Raw genomic sequence first — 23,630 nt, 5'->3', positions numbered from 1 at the left:
TAATCTTGTCTACATGTGTATTTTTGCAACCGCCTCTACTTTGTATATTTTTAGGGATTTATTGGTTCTTCTATCTGCCCACCTCTTCTGCCTTTCTCTGCCAATGCAAGATTACGGTCTATGATCTATACTGTGTGATGCTGCAGGATTCGCAGATCCTTTTCTCTTTTAAGAGAGCAAAACTTGCAGCAAATCACCTTACAACGTACATGCACACTGGTATGTGTGTGTTTTCTGGTATGTGTTTTTTGTTGGGATCTTATCCTTTCACCGAGGTTCACAGAGGTGAAAAAAATCTTTCCACTTTGTGCTGATAGGGTAGCACAGGGGAAGAAGTGCAAGCAGAGTCAGCACAGCTCTTCAACAAACGTAACTTACTTCCCAGAGGAATTCAGCAACACAATAGAGCCACAGAGCAAGAATAGAAACATTCTCTTGTTTCATGAGCAGTATAATCAGATGACTATATTAGCGAACCAACACTGTCTGAGGAGCAACACTCCCGGCAGCACCTCTAGAATTACTCCATCACCTTTTACAGCAACTGATACCCTTCTTATTGAAGTCCAGCACCTGAGTTAATGTCCCATAACAAAATATTCCTTGAAACCAAACTCCAAAAGTCCGCCTCTTGTACTTCAAGTGTGCAGTCACTGAAACATGGTGTTTGCCGCTGGCAGACGGCCAGACAACTGAGTTTGTGACACTGGGCTCATTCTTTTTGACCGTTTACTCAAGGAAAAATGAAATGTTCTTTGGGAAGAATAATAAGTGGTTTGTTATTCACTGCTGGTGGTTCGGAGTAAACCAGACATCCTCTGTGTGGTTTCACCTCCAGAACTGAGGCAGCATTGTGCCTTGAACCAGCGTAGACTACACATTCATGCTCTACACAGCCCACGAAACGAGATGACTCATGAGGGTTTCATGTGTGGACTGCGTGTGGAAGGGGTTATGTGTTTGAAAAAAAATCCTTTTGAAGACAAATGCAGAAGGTCTATTTGTTGTTGTTCACTTCTTTTAAGGGCAGAGGTTTGGGGTCAGAGCTCCCGGTGTACACTGTTTCATCAGTCATTCACCAACCAAACATCACATTTGGTCTGTCTGATGGAGACCTGAGACCTACTAATATTTTACACCATTGCTCATTTTAACTGATTTATGATCTCAAATATAAAAACTGGATGAAGCAAATTCTGCACACCGCTAGAAGTATGAGAGAAGTAAAAGTATCAAGCATTCAAATCTCACTCCAGGAAATGTTCTGGTGTATTAAAAGAAGGAGAAAAGACAATGTCTTTGTTGAACAACTCATAGAAATGCAATGTGCAGTGAAAAAAAAATTCCCTTTATACCAGTGTACAAAGATTCATAGCTGGTCATAGCTCATAACTGTAGTGTTTTCAATTAAAGGTGAACATGTGGAGATATTTTGGACTTGTGCGGCCGCAGCATGCGAAGAGACTGTTTGAAGAGGTTTTAGTTAGGATGTCAAGCTTTCAGTGCAGAAGTGAGGGTGACGTGGCCTTCTCTGCGCCTTTGCTTACTCCACCTTGTTTGTTACTCCCGCTTCCCTCTGTCCATCCATCCTTGTAGTCTGGCTTGTCCAATTGCGTCCTGCCTGTCTCTCAGTTCCTCTGTTTTTGGGTCCTCCAGCCACTGACTAGACTGCCCCCTCTGCAGAGTGGCTCTTCCCTGTATATTAACAATTTCTCACAAACCTGCTCAGACTATCTGCGCGTCAGTCCTCGCACACCTCCTCCTATCTCTTTATACTTCCTCTATGTTTTTTCCCTTTCTCTTACCTTTTCTTTTCCATTCAAAGAGCCAGCACCTCCCCTCTTTGTCTGGGAAACACAAGTTCGTATCTTTTCACCTCTATCTGCAGTGTCCAATCTTCCTTGCTCTCTTTTTATCTCTCACCTCTAATCTCCCTCTATATCTTTCTTCCGCTCCCATTTTTCCTGCGTGGCTGAACTACAAGTAGTGGGCCGCCTTATCTTTCAGATACTATCACAAACTTTCATATAAAAAGGTCGGATAAAAAGAGTATAGCAAACACAGTAATTTAGTTTTCTCATTCATCTGCAGAGAGAAGCATCCTCCTGTTTTTTTTTTCTTGGATATTGCTCTGATTACTCCTTCATAATGATTTCAAAGTGGAGCTAAATGTTTTCATTTGCTGAAGATTAAAGGATTTTCTGTATTTATATCCTCTCACTGATCAAATTAGAGCTTCTCTGGTTGTTTGCTGTGCTGAGATAGATGAGGCTCAGATAGCTCCAAACACATCACATCAAAAGAGCTTCTTATCGTATAATGATATGCTCTATAAAGATAAGACACGGTGATGCACGTCCCATAAGCAGTAAAAAACCCAAACCCATGAAAGACTTGAGCTACTTCTCCTCTTGATTCCCGCTGATAGGAAACAACACGGCCAGCGCAAAAATCATATGACACAAAGAGGTACACACAAGGCCAATGCTCAAGCACCTGCTTCAATAGTAAGTGCTTGCTGCTAATTTAACTGGGACTATACATAGCAAAGAGTTGTGAAGTCTCAAAGGAGTCAGTCCAGTTTTGCACTCACCTCAAAGATCTGAGTCGCAGCCTGGAAAGAGAAGCTCCTATAAAAGAGAAATATACGAGGCTAAGTGGCACCACCAAATGATCCTCTTATTCGTGTATCATAGTCATTCATCTTCCAGAGAACTACAGCTCATGACAGCACAGAACAGGAAAAGTGTGTACGTCTGTGTGTGTTCGGTGACAACTCATGACTCCTTCGGATGGCAATCAGTTGATAAACAAAGATCAGCGAAGCACCTACCCTCATTCTTCCTCCATGGCTCGTTTTAAAATCAACTTTTCACCTCTTTTGCCCTGAATCATTAGACCTCAGCGGCTCTCTCCCTCTTCATCTCCTCAGTCGCTCGTTCACACCGTTAAGCCTCACACCAGTACAAGTACAGAGGAAAAGTACTCCATACTCCAAACTTAAATAAGTTTACGATAATCGCATCTCCTGCTGTCACAGAAGTTGGGATCCATCTCTATTTAACCTTTCAAACATCCTCTTGGCTTGATCCCCAGAGAAAAAGAGGCTTTGGGGATTATTTAATCGTGACCCAAATACAGTCTCTGTCTTCTTCCTGTGCTGGCACCATGTTTAAAAGACAAATTCCTCTGTTATTTGAGGGGGTTTGAGGTTGTAGCGGAGAAAGGGTCAGAGCTAATGTACTGTAACACTGGCAGCAAGTGAAGGCCGGTCCAGCCGGACTAATTCCAGCTGACGTGCAGACACAGGAGTGAATGTTTTACTCCAAACCACGAAAATATCCATTCTTGGATCCATGCGGCACCAAATAGTGGTGCATCCAGGATCACATATCGCTTGCCTGCACTTCCCAAACACTCTGTGAACTCAAATTATTTCTACACCTGCCCCTGCTCTGCCCTTACTAATCAGTTTTTGTGTTGAATGTGCCTCCACTTGAAATCTTTATAATTGTAAAATACCCTTTACAGTGAAAAATGTCATATTTTTGAAGTAACTGTATTGTGTCTATTTCATTTTTCAATGCTGACCTTAATGATAACAGAAGTGACTTAACCACTTTATTTGTATGGCAGCAACCATCATGCAAACTTTTGTGAGGCCACACAAGAGAAGCTATGATGAGCTTGCATTGCTTGATAGTTTCTTCACCATTCACTATGGCAACCATCGTAACACTTTGGCCTTTAAAAACAGATGCGGCATGGATAATAAAAGTTTATTTTGCACTTATTTTATTTTCCTTTGTGATGGAAGGGCACTTGAATCCCTTCCAGGAAACCTTGAAGTAGCCATAGCAACATCGCACCATCTTACTAAATCAGCAAGAATGGTGGTTAAAAAAAAAAAAATAAAATAAATATATATATATATATATATATATATATATATATATATATATATATATATATAGTTATTGACGTTCACCCAACAAACATATCCATTATGCAGAATAGGTCAGAAATGTAACTGAATGCACTGGCAAAGTCACAAATAACCACAAACCTGATAAAAGGACCAACAAAAATGAGTACAAATATTTTGAGTCAGTGTCTTCTGTGAAGACTCCACGTCTTCAAATCAGAAGTAGCAGGATGAACAAGGAAAGGAGATAATGGCAAAGTGGTTTTGATGTATAAATAGCCGGTGGTAGTCAGAGGACAGAGCACAGCAGGGAAGTCAAGCAAACCACTTCAGCTATTGTTTCAGACTCTGAGGTTACTTGCATAAGAGCAATAAATCATCCACTGATGAGGATTTTTTTTAAAATCAGGGCTTTAGAGTAATTCACAGCAAATAAAGCCAGACCTTTGTGAGAGCATGTGTGCGGGGACAAACTATCCCAAAGCCCCATCTTTCTGGTGTCAGATAAATAAGTAACCAAAGGGCCTTGAAGAGCACACAGAGGCCAGAGGGTAATGGCTGTTTAGTTTACACATGCATGATAATGCCTTCCACTTTCGCTCCCGACAGGGCTCGACCCCCGAGGAGATGCCGAATCACAAATTCGCTGACAATGGGCTTGTCATTCAAACGGTTTCCATAGTGACCACACAGCCCACTGAGGCCACTGAGGTCATTTTCATCTTGGGATTCAGCTGCCTGGGACTAATTGCTGTGTTTGTGCTGTTGTTCTGAGTCAACGCTCAGGAAAATTTCCAACACAGCGCAAATATCAATCACACTAATCATACGCTGCCCCTCATTACTCAGCACTGGAATGTGGTGCCGGGCTCCACCGTCTCTTCTGGACCTGTGGAGCTTCCCTGCTATGACAGCAGGAGAGTAAGCCCTGATGCTCTTTAGGACAAGAGTCAACAATTATTTCCATTATTGATTAATCTGCTAGTTATTTTCTCAATTACTAAGTTATTTTTGTCACTTACAAAATGTCATTTAAATGTCAAATTAAATCTAATATTCTTGATTATGAATAAATTAGAATTTAACAGGTACAAGAATAGCTGCTGATTAGGAAATCGATTAATAGCGTCTTCTACAAAAGATCAGAAAATGCCAAACCTGCATTTAATTTAGACAGAGTGCAAGATCAGCAAAAGCCAAATATACTTAACTGACAGCATTATGATCTGATATGACCTGAAATGACACAAGAAAGGACTAGAAAGGCTGCAACTAGTTGCTGGAAACGTCAGGCCTTAACTGGCTTCATTGACAATGAAACTACAGATTCAAACATACTTGTTTTCTGTTGATTAAACAATAAATTAATCGTCCAGCCACTGCACTCCTTGTAGTGTCTCTCTAGATCTTCGCAACACTTGCAAAAAGGCATTATGTCATATGATTTTTTTTTTTTCTTGATTCAGCACTTTTACACCTTCCCTCTCGCTCTCATTTAGTAATTCTTTTTTATCTATTTTCCCTGGGGGATTTTAGTATTTAAGGTCTGATAAAGTCCTGGACAGCATGAGTCTAAAGTGATTCTACCATCTGGATAGGGGGCATTTTCTGACGCTGGTGTGTGCAGCGTGACAGGACGGACGGGCCACAGCACCCACCTGGGTCATACAATCAGAGAAAGCCGAATGTCCCAAAAGCTATCACAAAGAAGACAACAACAGACCTGACTGAATAAAAACAATTGTACAGGAAAGTGCAAAGGTTTGCCCCAGGGTTGGAAAAAGAAAAACAACAACAACAACAACACCAACAACAACACCAACACCCTACACTGTTTGTTTAATTGTAAACTAATATGAGAAAAGCATCCATCCAAACCTTCTCTGAACGCGAGTAACACAAATCCTCCTCTCCTCATCGTCACTCATAACATTTTCACCTACAGCACAGGAAGAGGTTCCACCACTGTACAACTCACTTCACCAATCTAATTCAACACACTTGCCCACTTGATACTGTGTCAGGACCTTTGTGACAGGGAAATGCTACAATACGTTTAATTTAAAACTTGCTGAGTGTGAGAAAAGTTCAAGGGGCACTTTTATGCAAATGTAACAAAATAATACTTTCAAAGACTCAGCTCAGGCTCAGCATTGTGTGAGAAGACTGAAGTTTTAGGTGTAAGGCTAAAAGGTCTGAGAAGCTCAACAGCAATGTACGACAGTAAAAGAAGCTCAAAACATCCGGTTACCCTTCGGAAATATACAATTCTTGTGTCTCATAAAGGACATGAGTCACATACACAATGAAGGTCTGTAAAGCATAACAAAGGGTCAGACCCCTTCAAACACCTACTAAGAGAACAGGGCTTGGTTATGCACAACAAGAAAAATGTTGAGGGGGAAACCACAGTTAGACAGATATACGTGAGTGAAGGTGTGAAAATGTTGCTCTGTGAAGGCTTATTTTTTTTTTAGGATAGACATTTTCTGGACTCTTTTTTTTTTTTTTCTTTTGTTCTCTTTAACCTGACCCTGTGATATTTTTCACGCCTAATTCACTCCTGCTGCGGTGAATGCAGCGAATGCAACAGTCTGCCTTTTGGCTGTGATGGCAGACCTTTAATGAAATGCCATAACAAATGTATTGATAGCCAAAGCAGTGCTTATTTACTGAATGGAACAGATTTGATGTGAGCTCGCAGACACGGAGCAGGTGAAGGTTGCACTCTGTCAGCACCACCAAGCGGTCACACACCGCAGAGCAAAATGCAAAAACTTCCAAAACTGATTATTGACACGGTGGGTTTTTGAATTTGCGGGTTATTTAAAATGCTGTCGTGCCCCCACAACATTCAAAATGCTGTTTCCCCCCCTCTAAAGACAGATGACGTGACTGCAATGTATGTGGTTAAAGGCAGGCAAGAGAAGTGTTTGTTTCCCCCTCAGAACAAACGGGCTACTTTGCGTTTGGAAACAGAGCGGCTGCATTAACCTGAGATACATATAAGTTATACTAAATAAATAATACATAAATAAATAAATACGGTGCACAATCTAAAAGAAAAAAAATGCGCTCACCAAGTGAGGAGCCCAGCTGCAGTTCATCTAGCAGGGAGCGGAGCAGCGTGTCTTGTCCCGGGAAGAGGAGTGCGAGCACAAAATAAAGATGATGAAAATATCCTCAGTTGTGCTGTGTGTCCTCCGCAGAAGCAGCTCGGTAAACTCCTTCTCTCCCCCGTAGAGATCCCTGTGCGCTCCGCTCCGTTCCTGCGCCACACAGGAGCGCTCCGTGCCGGTGGCTCCGCGGCGCACGCTCTGTAATCGGACACCTCACTGTCGCGCTGCGCCACAGACAATATGCCTCCGCTCTTTGGAGGGGAGGGGAGGGGGGCAAAGGCAAAGAAAAAGCAAGCACACACACACAAACTTTCCTTTAACTACAACGCCAGGAGGAGGGGAGGCGGTGATGTGTCCAGCGCCGCTCTCAGACACAACTGCGCATCTCCCGGGAAGCTGGAATGGCTGAGCGCGCCCCCACTCCACCGCCGAGCGGAGACGTGGCAGCAGCTGCAGCGGCCCACAGCTGTCCTGCAGGTGGAGGGGCCCGGGCCGGTGTGATGTGGTCTGAGTATCCTGGCCTCCATGTTTACCTCTGTTCACCTGCAGGGCCCGAAGAGCCCCTCTGGATTCACCTTCAAGGACACTTCAGCTTAGAGGATGCTCACTAATAGACCCCCCCAGCATGAAATCACTCGAGGAAACAGTCTGAGGACTTCACTGGCAGCAACCAATTCAAAATAAAACAGTCCATTCATCTTCTACCGGTGGATCCGTTTCCGGGTTACAGGGGTGCTGGAGCCAATCCCAGCTCACTCTGGGTGAGGGCGGGGTCACCCCGGACAGGTCACCTGTCCAACACAGGGCCAAAACACACAGACAGACAGACAGAGACCAACAACCACTCACACTCACACTCAGACCTACAGACAGTTTGGAGTCATAAAGCAGTTCGTTCCAACACATTTTTGCAGATAGGTTGGAAGACAGTAGTAATTATGGCTAAAGTTAAACAGGATATTAATGGGAGTCAATATAATATTCTCTGTGAGACTCTGTGTGTGTGTGTGTGTGTGTGTGTGCTCTTTTGCTCTCCCACGTCTATGTGGGAGAGCAAAAGAGCAAAATAGAGAGTGACACCGGTGTTTCTGTTCCTTTGTGTATTTTAATAGTGACATCCTCAGTTCAATTACCCATTTATCCCCCACGGTGAATGAGCACAGCCTCCACAAAGCTCCAAAGGCCCAAACAGTGTGGCACACAGCTTTAGGGCTATGACACAAAGTGTGTGTCGGTCTTTTTTGACAGACACAGAGCACAGCCAACAAGCCTGTTAATGCTCCTCTTCGTTAAAAAGGAACATGCCTCAGTCAATTCCTCAGCTCCTGTGTTCCCGCATCTAAATTCAAATCAGGTAATTTTCATAAAAATGTGACTAACCACAATGGGGAAAGGTAAAGCTTGAGATTTACATTTCAAGTGGGCTTTGTGCAATTCTGGGAAATGCGTGGGTAACCTTTTCTTTTTCTCTTGCTGAGTTGAGTGACAAAGAGGAAGCAGATCTGCTTTCTTAAAATATCAGAGCAGATGGATGAAGATATGGCGCGCCAGAGGCAGTGACGTTCTTGACAAGTATAACTGAGGGACTAAAAGAAACAATAAACCAAGATGTGATATAATAAAGAGACTCACTTTGTTGTTGGAAAATCAACAATCAAATAAGCTGAAGAACTTTTTCTCCTTGCTCCAGGAATTCAAGGCTCTTGTGTTCTTGTGTGCAGTAGCTCTTTTACACCAGGCTCAAAAGTGTAACACCCAGAGCTCTGGCTAAATGTCAGAGCGAGGCTCCAGCTGTCTGCGCCACACCCCAAATTTCAGCAGTTAAAAACAATGCGCCTTTGAACGAGCCATCGCAGTCTGGGATGGATGTTGGCGAGTATATTAGCTGATGAGACAGAATGAGTCAAAGCCCACGCAGGCACCATCATCTCCCCTGGGTGTGTGTCTGAGTGTGTCCACCTTTGTGGCTCTGTATTCCTATTTTGATGTCAGCAAAACCAACTCAAGTTACCAGGCAACCACACAAAAATCAATTTCAGGAGGAGCCTCCTATACCTCGCCTGATAGTATATGATCTCAGCAAGGTGTGTTGACGTGCGTGCGTGCGTGTGCGCGTCATTGACTGTGTGTTTGCATCGTGGTCCATCTTTATGGTTTTTTTAAGAAATACGGTTTTATTTTTAGCTTACTAAATGAAGTGACCAAATACTATTTTCAAAGTAATACCTGGATGAAAGAAACTGAAGGCCAACCTTTATCTACGTTTTATCCACAGAAGAAAGCTGTAGGAGACGGGACAAAATATTAATTTGTGTGCATCGCTTGTCTTTGTTCATTCATTATTGTGCTTCCTGCTTGCTAACGTGTGTATGCATAATGCAGATGTGATGCACGTCGGTTACAGTGATGAGAGGAAGGGGGATACTAACAGCAGGCCAAGCCCTTGTTTTGGTGCCAAACCTCAGTTGACCGTAGCTGAGTCCCTAAATCTCTCTTTCAAACACACCATCTGTCATACAGTTTTTCTGCCACTTCAAGCCTCAGGTCATCTCATACCTTACAAAGACAGCCAACCAACCAGTCAACCACTGGAACCTGCAAGACACACACAATAATATGTGTGTTGAAATATGGACACACTCACACGTGCAGGATGCATTTGGGTTTGGCTGACTCAGTACAGGTGAACAGTACAGGTCTGTTTTTTTTTAACAGGAGCAACGTAGCTGGGGAATAAAAGCAGGGACCAACAAGGGTAGAGGTGGGAAGAGTATGAAAGGGTTAGAGAGAGCGAAAAGCCGGCCAGCTGTGAAAGACTGCAGTCATTTCTCACTCTGATACATACCTGCAGAATCAATGAGCCGTGCCACGCTGCAGCAGGACCAAAGCCATACGATTCCTCAGGCTTACTCAGGCTTGCTGCCCCCCTGCAGCAGTGGTATCCAGGGCCTTGTGGTGCCAGGACTCCGCAGTGACTTAGGTTCACTGCCACTGTTCATGGGAAGAGGGATTGGACAATGATGCTGTACCTGTCAAACTGTCAGGTACAGCATCATGTCAATGTGATATGTTCAGCACGCTAACAAGCTTGCATGGTGAACTTTATACCCTGACAAACATTTGCATGCTCAGGTTCTCAGCCATCCTTTAAAAATTGATCAACAATGTTTTCTCCATCTTTCTTTTTCACGTGGGACCATCCAGCCTACATCACACCACGACAATGCAACTTGGAGACATGATGGAGGGTTTTTTGGCACTCAGTCCACCCAAAAGGAGGTGAATGGATGGACGGAGTGAGATAATGAAACGGAGTGCCGATGTCCTGGGGGGTCATCTTTCTTGCTCTCTGCCCAGATTCTGCCTGGCTGTATTTGTCTTTGTCCTCCCCACTACGGTCCATGATGGATAGCAATAGGAATAGGGCTGATGGTGAGAGGTTTTTTTTTTTTTTTTTTTTTTTTTTTTTTTTTTTTTTTTTACTCTTCTTCTTTTTTAGTGTCAAAGTTAAGGGCTGGAGAGATGAACACAGTGGAATTCAATCATGGGAATTGAAGGGTGTGAGGTCTTGGCCCCATGGGCAGTTTGCAGATTGCTTCAGGTTAATTAATGTCAAAATGGAGAGGATGAGGCTGTAGAGGACAATTATGTATGTGACTGCTGGGCATGGTGCTCGCCATTCAAGAGTGCAGTGTGCTAATTTTCATCTAGGTTAAGAAGAAATTTTATTCCCAGTCAGTAATTTTGTGAAGCCAAAAGCAATTTGAGCGGAGATGGAGCAAGCAAGAGCTATCCATAGCCAAATGGATACAAAATTATTATAAGTGCGCATATAGTCCAGACAAGCTACTGTCGGGAAAACTACCATCATTTCCTGTACACTGTGCAAGGCAGGCCAAAATTAAAAGGGTAATATCATTCAATTAAAGATTCAGATCTCATTATAAAAGGCTTGAAATTGTCTGATGAGTATGTAAGAGGTACCATATGGCACCTCTTTTGCACATGTCTCATTGATAAAACATGTTTTTAAAGTGGAAAATACAATCTCACCAACAGAAAGCCTCTCGAATAAAACAACCACTTTCTCACCTTACGTTACAACGTAACACTGGATACAGGTTTACAATGACACATCCCCTATTGAGCAGACAAATAAATTGCACACTACTCCTCACTGCCAAAGGGGACTGAAGAGTTGGTTGACTTGGCAAACAGGAATAAATCCTCCAACTTTGAAATTCAATAGAAAAAAATTTCTCTTTCAACACCATTTTGTGTCTCAGATGACTTCACTGGCCTCTTTCTGCACAGAGACTCCTTTCCCTGAAGGCTCACATGCACAAATCTAACTGAGTGAACGCATCATACACACTGATATTACATTCACAAACACTCGATTGCTGTGCACAACTAGCTTTGTTCCTTGGTCTCAGACACAAAACACGCTCACACAATCTCAGCCCGACCAGCGCAGGGAGAGTTTGTATTTGCGTGAACCACGATGCACGCTAAGCAGGTGTGCATGGCAAATCAAGATTGGTCTTTTTGCTACGCTGCATTTCTATCTCCAGAGTTTTAAAATGTATGATTTATGTTCGCCTCTCAGTTCTGCAGAGGAAAAAAGAAATGTCAGAAATCTAAGGGGTTTTTTGTACTTTGTCTAAGAGACTCCTGCTAATTGAAAAATCTGAACAGCTTTGGAGGAAATATTTAACCTCCATTAAAATATGCTGTTGGTCAATATCTCTGTTTTTGTATATTACAGAGCTGATAAAATTGATATTTTTAAACTGCTCATTACAAAAAAGACAATAACCAGCATTGACCAAAAACTGATAATGATAGTCCTTATTGGAAAAAATCCATTCTTATTATTCTCAGTAATGCAGAGCCTGTTATTTCATAATGAGTTAGCAATATGGCGGAGGAACTCATTAGAAGGAGGCACCAACTGGAAATACAGACATCCATCATCTCTGTGTGTCTCTGGTGGTGACCAACAACAAATACTAGCCATTCTCAGATTGAGAAATTAGCTTTTGTTGACAAGTGAGCAGGCCTTGGGCAACTGTTTTTGCCTCACTTTGGACAAGTTAATTAATTTCAATTACCAGGAACTCTTCAGAAAGCTTCTGAAAGTTAGAAATCAGTGGTGGATCCGGCTGCGCAGAGGAGTCTTATGTTTACTTAATCACTTATCAAAGATGATATCACGATACACTGGGGTGATGACGAGTGCATTTATTTAGACCCACTTCTCTCTGAAGCCTCTGAAGCCTTGCTTAAGAGCCTCCCGTCTTCATGCAGTAAAATGGGAACCATCAAAATGGCATTATAAGATGGAAGCACTTTCTGGGAAATTCAGGCTACTCTGCAAAAAAGAAGGAACTCCTGCTTTACCTTTGAATGTGCCTTTTTTCTATCCCTCCTGAGTCACTTTCACCTCTTCACGTCTTTGAGGCACACTCCTGCACATGATGAAAGTAAATGTGTGAACACTTCAGTCAAGGTACACTTTACAAACCACACAAAGAAAGCCATGAAGGGAAACTGCCTCTAAAAGGAAGAATCCAAATGACATAAAAGGACAAACAGTGCTTACCAGTGGTTGAATGGTACGGGCCACACTGATTGCTTTTGCACTAAAAGCATCATCACATGCTGCAGAAATGTTTCAAAAACAATGTAGTTTGGTAAACATGTTAAGTGGGCAACAGACACTTTATTAATTGTTTCTGGTCTGTGGTGACAGACTTGGGAGGTGGTGATGCTGGTAAACTGAACATTCATCAGCTCAATGTCTCTTTTTAATAAGGCCCATTTCTAAAGACCAATAGACAATGTTACATGACCCAGAGGTTGTGCATTTCTACAGCTCTTGATTAAAAACACTCCCTCTTGCAGAAGTTATTTTCCAAAGTGCAAGAAACAAAAGCCTGCAAAATGCACCACAACCAGTATATGTATATATATACACATACACACACACAACCGTCGACAAAGACTTTTCTCGTACGTGTTCACATACTTAGTGAAAAAAGCTGATGCTGATAGCAGGAGACTGGAGGAGACAGCAGAACGGGCTGGGGGTTATGGGTATTGCAGTACCACCTTTATGCTTCCTTTAGGCAACATTATCAGGGAGCACTGCATCAGTTTTCACTGCTATATAGATGGCACTCAGTTACAGTTATCAGTGAAGCTGAAGAAGGTAGTCAGCTGGTTGGATTTCATGCCTAAAAGACACAAAGGTCTGGATGACCTGCCTCTCAGTCAGACAAAACTAAGTCATTGTACTTGGCCCTAGGCACCTCAGACGCTCATTATGTGATCATCTAATCACTCTGGACAGCATTACATTGGTCCCAAATTCCACTGTAAGTCATTTTTGATCAGGACATGTCCTTTGTACCCGAACATAAAATAAATCTCTGGGATGGCCGTCTTTCTCCTTTGCAGTATTGCAAAAATCAGAAACATTATGTCTCAAGCACAGCATTCTGTTTATGTACCTGTCATATTCGATGGGTTCATACAGACTTGCTGAGATTTTTGTCTGGATTTACTGACAGCTTTGCACTATTTTAACAAATTTTATCACTACATTTATATTCTGTTTTGTCTGTTATATTCCATTTCTATTTTCTTTAGTTATTTGATTTGTGTGCTTTGTTGGTATTGGTAGCAGGTACAAAAACACATGTCACTGCTCATCATACCATGTATAACTGTGCATGTGATCTTATCTTATCAAGCTGATGCAGAAAACATAATCCTGGACTATTGTAATGCATGACTATCAGGATGTCCCAACAAAACTCTGAAAATCTTTCAGTTGTTTCCAAACGCTGCTGCATGAATATTAACAGGAACTAGAAAAAGAGATCACATTTCTATGATAACACATTTCGTGTTGGCTTCAGAATAAAATTTTAAAATTCCCTCAACTGAACTAAAAAGCTCTTAATGACCAAGCTCCATCATATCATATCATCATAGAGCTCATAGCTCCTCATTGTCCTCGTAGGTTACTTCACTCTTCAGATGAAGGCTTGCTTTTGGTTCCTCTCAAAGAGTAAATTGGGAGACAGATCTTTCAGCTATCAGGCTCTTTTTCTTGATCTTGATTTTCTAAACGAACAAACGATATCTGTCTTTACAGTAATCACTCATGATTATCCAGACATGTCTCAGTGCAGTCTATTTAAAATGAGAACCAGTTCAAAGCCCAGACCAAGTAAAAAGACATCAGTAATTAATGATGTTGATAAGGTTGATTTTTGCTATTTGAAGCACTGAGACCTGCTGTCATTTTGCAATAGTCAATATTAGATCGTGAGGAGGTTTTTTGAGGCAATAACAGCTTCGGCAGCAATTAGTCACCTTCCCTGGTGCTTGGCAGTGTTCAACACCTTGCAGCAAGGCTTCAATTTGCAAGACACTTTGTTATCCAGTGCCAGGAGAAAAATGTTGTGTCCGTCTTCACGAGCCTTAAAGACATGCAGTTTTTAAAAGCAATAAATTGCCGTGTTAATCTCGCAGCAGATAGATCAGTGAATGTTACACACTCGTTGCAACAGATTTGAAAAATGTAATATTAATTTCTTCTTGATTCATTATTAATTTAAGTGCTCATCAGATGTCTGGGAAAGCCAACAGCAGTCATGGAAGAAACCTGGAAACACCCAATCTCCAGCCAGTCGTGCTCAGAAGTGTTTATTTGCCTTTTTAAGACCAGAATGTGTTCCATTGCCCTCCATGGTGATGGTGAAGTAAAAATTATTTGTGCAAATCTACATTATAAAGAAAAAAAAAAGCTAATTATTTCTTAATTGTACACCTGAAAGCTATCCCTCCGGAGGAGCACTAATTTCCCACGTGAGAGTTTCTGGTTGGAATAAGCAACAGAAATAATAATCAGCCTGAGTGGAGGTTGAGCCAACTTCACTTCAGCAACACATATATTACCATGATCGCTACGCAGGAGCTCCATCGACCCCTTAATTGATTGGTTAATTGCTTCAAATCCCTCAACTGTACCCTAATGATCGACTGCTGCCACCAAAGGAATTGTGGGATTTGCGTCAACATTTCCCCATTCCATCTCATTCATTCTCTCTTTCTGCTACTCTTCTGCAGAGCGTGAAGCATGAGATTGGATTTACAGTGTAATGGAATAAAGCACATTGTTTCTCATCTGTGAGAGGAGGAGGATAAAGCTGATAAAAGCCCCGACTTACCCAGCCAGAAAGCTGGGGGAAAAAAAAAAAAGTATTCAGGAAGGGTGAACTGTGTTTTTCTTGCCCTCTTGTGACGTTTATCTCTACAAAAACAGCTTTTTTTTTTTTTTTTTTTTTAGTTGCACAGTGATGTTGCTACTGATTTCCTTTCCTGCCTTCTGCCGGGGTTTAGAGGAATAGGAGGTGTGAATGAAAGAGGTCATCATCAAATGATCAAAGGTTGTGATGTGACAGGCGTAGTGCTTTCTCCAAGAAGCTCGTGCAATTTGTATAGAAATAGACACGATGAAACTCATACGCCTAAGTTCAGGTCATTGTTGTGGAAGTTTTGATAAAGATTACTCAGCATTCATGTGAAACTTAATCAGGAGGAATAAAATTATCTGCTTTCCTTTGGTATCCGCAGAGCCTCCATTTCTTTCTGACTCCCATCATGCACTTCTATTCACTGACTTCATTTCAGTGTATAGAGGGGCATTATCAGTTAATTAACTCTAATCAACTTAGCTGTTACAATGATAACTTGCAGCGTCGCACCAAGACAATATCTGCCTAAGTTGCAATGTTGCTGTTATCATCTATTTTTATTTTTCATATGTATGTAAAAGCAGAGAAAAGACAGTCTATTTGTACAGGGTGGAGCAATCAGAGGGGACGGTCAGACTTTGTGTAATTATTTACAATCATAGTGGCTCAGTTTGAAAACTGCTTTTGACAGTCTGTTGCTAATTTCACGCTCTTGGCGTAGTAGCTTTTTCTCATTTTGTTAATGCAGCAGTTAATCACTGTCTTGTATCAATGTACAGCAGTTAGATGAAGGCTGCAGGTGCCACAGTCCGGAGATGATGTAATAAGAACAAATGTAATTAGACTTTGGATTACTCTGTAATGGCTTCAGCAGTCACACATTTTAGTGCAAATGAGACGTGTAGTGTAAAAAAAGAAAAGAAAAAGAAACATACACGCAGCAATTCACCAAAGATAGGACTGGTATTAGAGGAAATTGGACAAACGTACATTTCCAAATAAGAGACTTGTGGTTACTCAGCTGTAGTAGAAAAAATAAAACAAACCAACTTAAAGAGACACAGTGTTCACTTAAGTAAGGCTGAAACTATTATAGAAATTGGAAAACGCTGCCATGCTAGCAGCTCTCTGATACCATACTTGGGTCAATTGGCGTTTTGAGCTGAATGCTAACATCCCCACAGGGATAATGCTAATATATTGAGGTTAAGTCATCCTGATGTTTGGGCCATATTCATCATTTGAGTTTACCGTGTGAGTACCCAAACACTGATTAAACATGATGGACAGCTGCAGCTGATGGGAATGTCAAAAACACAATTATCAACTTTGCTGTGGGACTACATGGAAAGTCAGTGTTTCATTAACATTAGGGGGCTTCACCCTCAAAGGACAATGAATATCTGCTGAAAATGTCAATGTAATCCAGCAAAAAGTTGTTGAAATATTTCGGTCTGGGCCAAACTTTGTGGACAGACCAACACGCTGCCATACCTACGAAAGGTTTATTTTAATTCTATAATTCGCTGTCTGATATAGCCACTTAAAAAAATTCAATACATAAATGCAAAACTTAAATTAACTTTACACCTAAAGTACCAGTTGTATGTAAATACAGAAAAAATACAATAATAGAAACACAAGAAGCCCGTAAGTTATTGAAAGATTAACTATGGGCCCACAGCAGTGGGCTGAATATTGTCTGATATAATATTCTGAATATACGAAGAAGGTAGACAAACAAAGACTAATGAATCACATCTCTTTATCTCATGTCTTATTGTCAGCAGCATCTTTTACATCAGCAGAGTTGGCCAACATGACACATCAAAGACAGCATAGGAGTGGATGCATCCATCCTAATTGATGATACTGAGTACTGATCTGTGAGACACACACACACACACACACACACACACACACACACACACACACACACACACACACACACTCTCACACCTTGAGCCCAACTATAATTCTCTGCTGTCTTTACACACACACACGGTCCAAGTATCTTGCTGGCAGTGGAAACATGAGAAATCTTGGCACGTTCAAATTCATTAAAATACAAACAAGCCAATGTGTAAATACGCGCACACAAAGCCCAACCGTAGTTGTGTGATATTCTAACACACACAAAATCCAAGGATATTCCTGGGGATGGCAGCATGAGCAATATTAGCATATGAAGTTGAATTCAGCATCGGCAATGTGAGCAGTTCTGACTGTCTGTCATTTTCAGTGGACTCACACTTCAAGCCCGTAAGATGCGTCTCTGAAGGCGCTCCAGTTGCTTAGCAAGTATAGTTTGGCTCAAACATCAGGATTCAATTAAAATGTAAATTCACACTAAGCTGATAAATGGGAACAACAGCTTTCTTAGTTCCCTGGGCGTCAGACAGGAGTCGTGTTTTTACAAGGAGACCTGGAAGTTGTTTTTTGGGGCTGCAGATGAGCAACAGGGCCCAGCAGACAATGACAACAGGCAGAAATTAAAATAAGGTCACAGGTCAGAAGGATTCAGGCCTTTTGGAGGGATTTAAGCATTAGTCTTGTCTCTCTTGTGCTGTTTCTCTGGCTCCTTCTCTGCCTGCACAACACATATCTCCTGTGGATTGCATATCTTAGTCTATTGACAGCTCCCTGAAAAAAAAAAAAAAACTCAATCTGCTCTGTGTCATTTGAAGCTTTCCTACCAACTGCGTATGTGGAGACACACACAAAAAGTCAATGCACGTCACATCAACCCCAAAACGCTCAAGGGCAAATGCAACACTTTGGAAGACCGAATCCCTATAAGAACTATAGCATTTCTGCGAGATGGATTTTTCCTAACAGTTTCTGCACCAACTCTCAGCTGATTTTTGGCAGTGCTGAAGGAACAGCAGCGGGACAGATGAATGCTATACTTCACGGGCCGATGCTGCGCAGAGCTGCAGGGCCCCCGGAGGAGAGTGTTTTCCATTTTCACCTTTTCCGATTCAGAGGGGAAGCATTGGTGGATATGGGTCACAAGCTCACATGCCTGGATGACATTCTTCTATTTGGAGACATTTTTTATGATCGAAAATGCAAAATATATTGACTCCAGTTACCGACAGGTTAGCTCTAAGGAGGAGTGCTGCTCCCACAACCCCCCGTTCCATTTACCAAGACAAACTAAGTTCTGGAGCCATCAAAAAAAAGTCCTGCTGGAACAGGAAATGATCTTTTTTTTTTAATTAAACTAGCTGTTATCTGGATCAGGACATCATTATGCCCAGACACATGTCTGCTCCAGGTGTTCATCCTTCCTGCCTGACATTCAGACATCCTCACTTATCCTGTCAGCACAAAGGCACAGGAGCAGGCAGGTTCCTGCCCCCTAGATTATATCTACAGCGACAGCCAAGGAGTAGAGCTGAACCTGCTTATCATACTTTCAACACTTGATGTTGATGAAAGCGAGTGTGGACAGCCGTATTTTGTAAGGCTGCACAACAAAATTTTTCATGTACATTTGATCCGATAATATCCTTCTCTATCAGTTATCAGGACCTTTTTTATACAAATCGAGCTCATTTTACCGCTGGATGACACCCAAAAGATTAGATCGTAAAGCTAATTATCATTTTTTCTTCCTCAGTTTTATTTATTCAAATATAATAGTAAGAATTATAAGCGTTTACCTGATGATTTAACAAATATGCCTGTGACATTCTTAGATTATTCATGCTGATCAGTAATAAGCAGTTCAGTGGCGCTTGATTTTCAATAGTTCTATCCCAGAATTCATCCTTCCCAAAGGTAGACAAGATAAACCTGAGAAGTCGTTAGACAATTCATGGACAAGAAGAAAGAAATGTGTCCACGTTCTTATTTGCATGTCTTCTATCTTTGCTTTTTTGTGAAACATTGGAGAGTTGCATCTTTGAACCTCAGGATATGATTCAAATTAAGCCACGTGAGATGGTCGGAGAAGTCACATGGCGGATACAAACTGTGTTTGTACCTGCTTTCTTTGTGAATTCAAAAGAACCAGCTTTTTCTGAACTGTTACATGAATACTAGCCTCAAGATGCTTTCCAATTCAAATCGCAGCTTTATTGCAACACGTCTTTGATAGACAACAGAGTTGTTAATTGAGCTATCTATTCTGTTTCTGTAAAGGCCTTGAGGATCTTAATAATCTGGAAAGAGGCTCAGTGTCTTGCATTGAGCAGAGTGCTTTAGTGCATTTGCATCGAACGGCTGTTTATACAGACATGTAAAGATTACTGAAACTGTTTAAGTGATGGATTGTTGCCTGTATTCAAATATGCAAATATTTCCCCTGAAAACATCCATTACTGAGTGCCATGAGCACAACGGAGACAGACACTGAGACAAAATGTACACTCGCATGAATCCATGAATCACTGAATTAAGTCTGTATTGATGGTGGATTGCCTTCATTTCAAGGTGTAAAGTAGTTTTTAAATAAAAAATAAGCGAGTAGATTAAGCAAGCATTTCCCCCACAGCATTCTAATTACTAATTCAGCAGGCTGATAAGCTAAGATATGAAAAATGAATGTCCTTGAGTATCTACTTTGTTATACATTCCACTAGAGGGCTGCACTATTGACCTTGATCATTTTTTCCATATAAAATACAAAACTTTGGTGCAAGTCAATGCTACTCTCACTAATACATGAAATAAAGGACAGCAGTCTACTCTGAGGTGATACCCATCACTCCACACACAATCAGCAACAGGTTGCATGCTACTAAAAAGCATATGGCTGGCTTCATCAATGGCACAACACTGCTCTCCAGTGGAAGATCATAGACATTGAAAACGAGCTGGTCTCACCATAACACCCAGAAATCCACATGTACATGGCAACAGTACGGCTGCTCTAATCATACTTCCTCTCAATCATTACTGTAAAAAAATCTCATCTATAAATCTTACATTTTTCAAGAATCAGTAATTATACATACGCATTGAGTGTTTCCCCCATGTGTGTGTGAGATTTAAAAAAAAAAAAAGAGAGAGATGGCATATTGCACGTTTATAACGGGACATCTGCACAGTCAGTACAGTAGAAAGAAAAAATGACCATGCCCAAAAACAAAATGTACATCTGAACAAGTGATTGTTATTTTACATATTCCTTTAGCTACATACACACTTACGGTACGTAGTAGATCTTGTGATGTGTAAGAAGTGCCTTTGTGGTGTTAGTACAGTGCAAGTGTGGGATTAACTGTGTTTGCGTCGCGCTTGGTTTCAAAAAACGTGCAACTGTAAATATGAAAATGACTTGCAATCTCCCAAACCAATGGAAAAAGCCTTAACTTCGCAGAATAATAAGAAATACAACATACAAGCTCCCCAACTGAATGTGCATTTGCTCCACTGTTGCAGGAACCTGCATCTCTGTCAGATGACCTGGATAACCTCTGTGCTTCGCACAGCAGCAGGGAAAGACATACTACTGTGAAAAGTGAAAAGGCTACAGGGAAGGCTGACTACCATCACAGATATAAAGGAGATGCTCTGACAAAAAAAAAATCTAATGCACATCACATATGGACCAATCTGAGTTTTTGAGAAAGCAGCCTTCACGGAGAATTGGCTTCAACAAGTCAGAAGTAAACCTGTTTATTTACAACCTATTTTAGTACTTGCGTCAACACCATCTATTGCCTCAGCCAAGGACAGGAGACAAGATACATCAAAACAACAATAAGACAGCGCAACATGCCAGAGACCTTGACAGAGAGTAACTTCTCTGTCAGAGCCAATATCAGAGCCAAGTAAGATAGTACGGACCTTGAATAACAACTACCATCTGTTAGGATTTGCTTTTCCATCCCTGAACATCAAGTGCTCAGCCAAAAAATAAAGGGTTTATTATAGAGTAGCATTCACAAAATAAAGAAACAGTTATAATTATAGGACACAAATGCAATGTCCATTAATATGTTAGTGTTCATGATTGTTACCATTCTGTGCTCCACTTCTGCAGTTCCCCATATTGTAAAACAAGGCAGCAATCATACTTTTGATTAAGAACAGAGTAAGGCAAAGCTTATCTCATTACAAAGGCACCTGAATAAACCTGGCGACTAGTGAACATTTTGTATTTGATGCTGAAGCAAGAAAAATGGTCAGATGTCAGAACATAACATTAACAAAGACAAAACTAATTCATTCATGCTTGAACACGATCAACAAATTTTGTTGTTCTTGCTATTTTTCTACCTGAAACTTAAAATGAGGGAACAAAATCAGTCATGGAGGTTGAGCTTCTAACCACAAGTAGAAAGATTCACATTCTCCAGTTTTACTCTTTAGTTCATTTTTAAACTACTCTGAAATGGTCATTTTTATCTACATTTTTGATGCTGCCATTGCTAACACCCTATCAGAAACCTGAAATGTAACTGAACGGACAGATATTGCTTTTTTGTGAGTTTTTGTGAGAGGTGACTTCATACATGCGAAGAAGATGCATAATATCACTTGCAGGATGAAGAACAGTTTAATAAAGAAAATACATTTGACCCAAATCAAAAACAAAAAGTTTACTTCCCCTTCACTCACAATGCTACTGACATAATCTGTCATGTAATGTCAACCACCACTGGAATGAACGTGAAGCGCACAAACAGCAGGTACATTTATGAAGCATGTAACACTTTAAACTGTTGTCATGCTGTTGTGTTCATGACATCAACTGAGCTCAGAGCTACATTCACAATTGTATCTTGCAGCATTTTTGTTGCATCCTTCAGATTGTAAAACCACAGGAAAGATGTAGGAGGCATCAATAATGGATGCTCCACGATTTGTCTTCACAATATTATTATCATTAGAATACATGACATTTTAACATCTCTATCTCCTTTTTATATGCTTTATTACACGCCAAAAACTCATTAATACATCATTGATTTGTTTTTCCTATCAGAAATTGTACACAGGTTATATTTTTGCTGAAACAAAAGGAGATGGATTACTCGAGTGAGTGCTGTTTCCAAGTTATGTCAGATGCAGTGACAAAGGAAGCAGACAGCACGATTACAATGTCCCCAAAGAAATACTATAACAAAATACAATTGAGGAAATATACAAAGTTGGCTGACATCCACCACCCTGTGGCTTATTAACATGAAGATTACAAGAAAACAAGAAGCTGTAGTTTATTTGGAAAAAAAACAAAAAAAAAACAAACCAAAACATGTTTTTTTTGGGGAGGGTTAGTCTTCATTTTGCAACAATGATCATTGCTGTTTTTTGATGGCAGGGATGATGATTCAGCTCCACAAACATTTTGAGTCTTAGCGCTCAGCTCAGGATTGCACAACATTTTTCATTTATAATACCCCCCCCGATTTCAAGCCTTCTGGTCATCATTATATTTCATAACATCAAATCTGATTATCTCATAACTGGATCAACTACTTAAAATTGAGCTGAGTTTCAAGGAGTTCCCGGTTTCAGCTGAAATGAGTTAAGGGACTTGGCAACACATTTATACATCTCAAGACTGCAAGGCAGATGTAGCAAAGTAAATGTTTACACTGTTTGCACTTAACTTTGCAACCTGGTATCCACGTGCTAATTGGGAGCAGAAACATATTGAATCCAGCAGTGAAGGTGATAATGTACACGCTGTGTTTCTCTCACACATTATGTTCATTTATTTCCTTTTCTGCTTTTCCTCACTTGCTTCCGTTCACAGATGCAATAGGCACTTGAATTGCCTGATGTCCCAGTAAAATAACCATGATATATTAAGCTAGAGAAGTGATGCTAATGAGGTCATTTTTTAAGACAATTAGTGCATTCATTTCTAAAATAGCTCTCCAAATAACAAATGACAACATTGACGAAGCAGTGAGAGTAATAACAGTTTGAAGAAGTTCAAACTAGTTATCTAATAGGGACATGAACATAGCTAGATGCCCCAAAATTTAATTAGACACAATGAATTTGCCATTATGGACCTTTACTGAGTTACTGAGGTTATAACAATAGTTGTAGTCGCAAAAAAGTAATTTCTCATTAATTTACCACAGCAGCAGGAACTAAAAACTGCCAAGCATCTGCCCATGTACCCATTCACGCCACTAAAATGTGTAACTTTGTGAAAGGAAATGGCCTTAGACAGAGACTGGGAAGAAAACTTTCCCAAAAACAACAACAAAAAAAGCACTTTGAATTCTCTCTGCTTATCTGTATCTCACAGGTTCCCTTTGAGCTCAGAGGTCAAGAGATTAATCCCCATTTTAGCTGGGAAGCAGGTTCTGTGGTCCAGACCGAGGCACACAGGCTTGCTGATGT

At 40.9% G+C, this 23,630-nt stretch overlaps 1 protein-coding gene across 2 annotated transcripts in view; it reads right to left on the bottom strand.

Annotated features, from left to right (window-relative positions):
• sema5a (sema domain, seven thrombospondin repeats (type 1 and type 1-like), transmembrane domain (TM) and short cytoplasmic domain, (semaphorin) 5A) overlaps positions 1-7,235 on the bottom strand; it is a 101,432-nt gene extending 94,197 nt beyond the window's left edge. For both annotated transcript variants that reach the window (XM_029528880.1, XM_029528881.1), the window contains exon 1: positions 7,006-7,235. The gene's annotated coding sequence lies outside the window, so the exon portion shown is untranslated. The remainder of the gene's footprint in view (positions 1-7,005) is intronic.
• Positions 7,236-23,630: the final 16,395 nt, after the last annotated feature.

The sequence above is a fragment of the Echeneis naucrates genome, chromosome 20 (genome assembly GCF_900963305.1).
Source record: "Echeneis naucrates chromosome 20, fEcheNa1.1, whole genome shotgun sequence".
Lineage (NCBI taxonomy): Eukaryota > Metazoa > Chordata > Actinopteri > Carangiformes > Echeneidae > Echeneis > Echeneis naucrates.
This window is presented reverse-complemented; position numbering and strand designations above follow the sequence as displayed.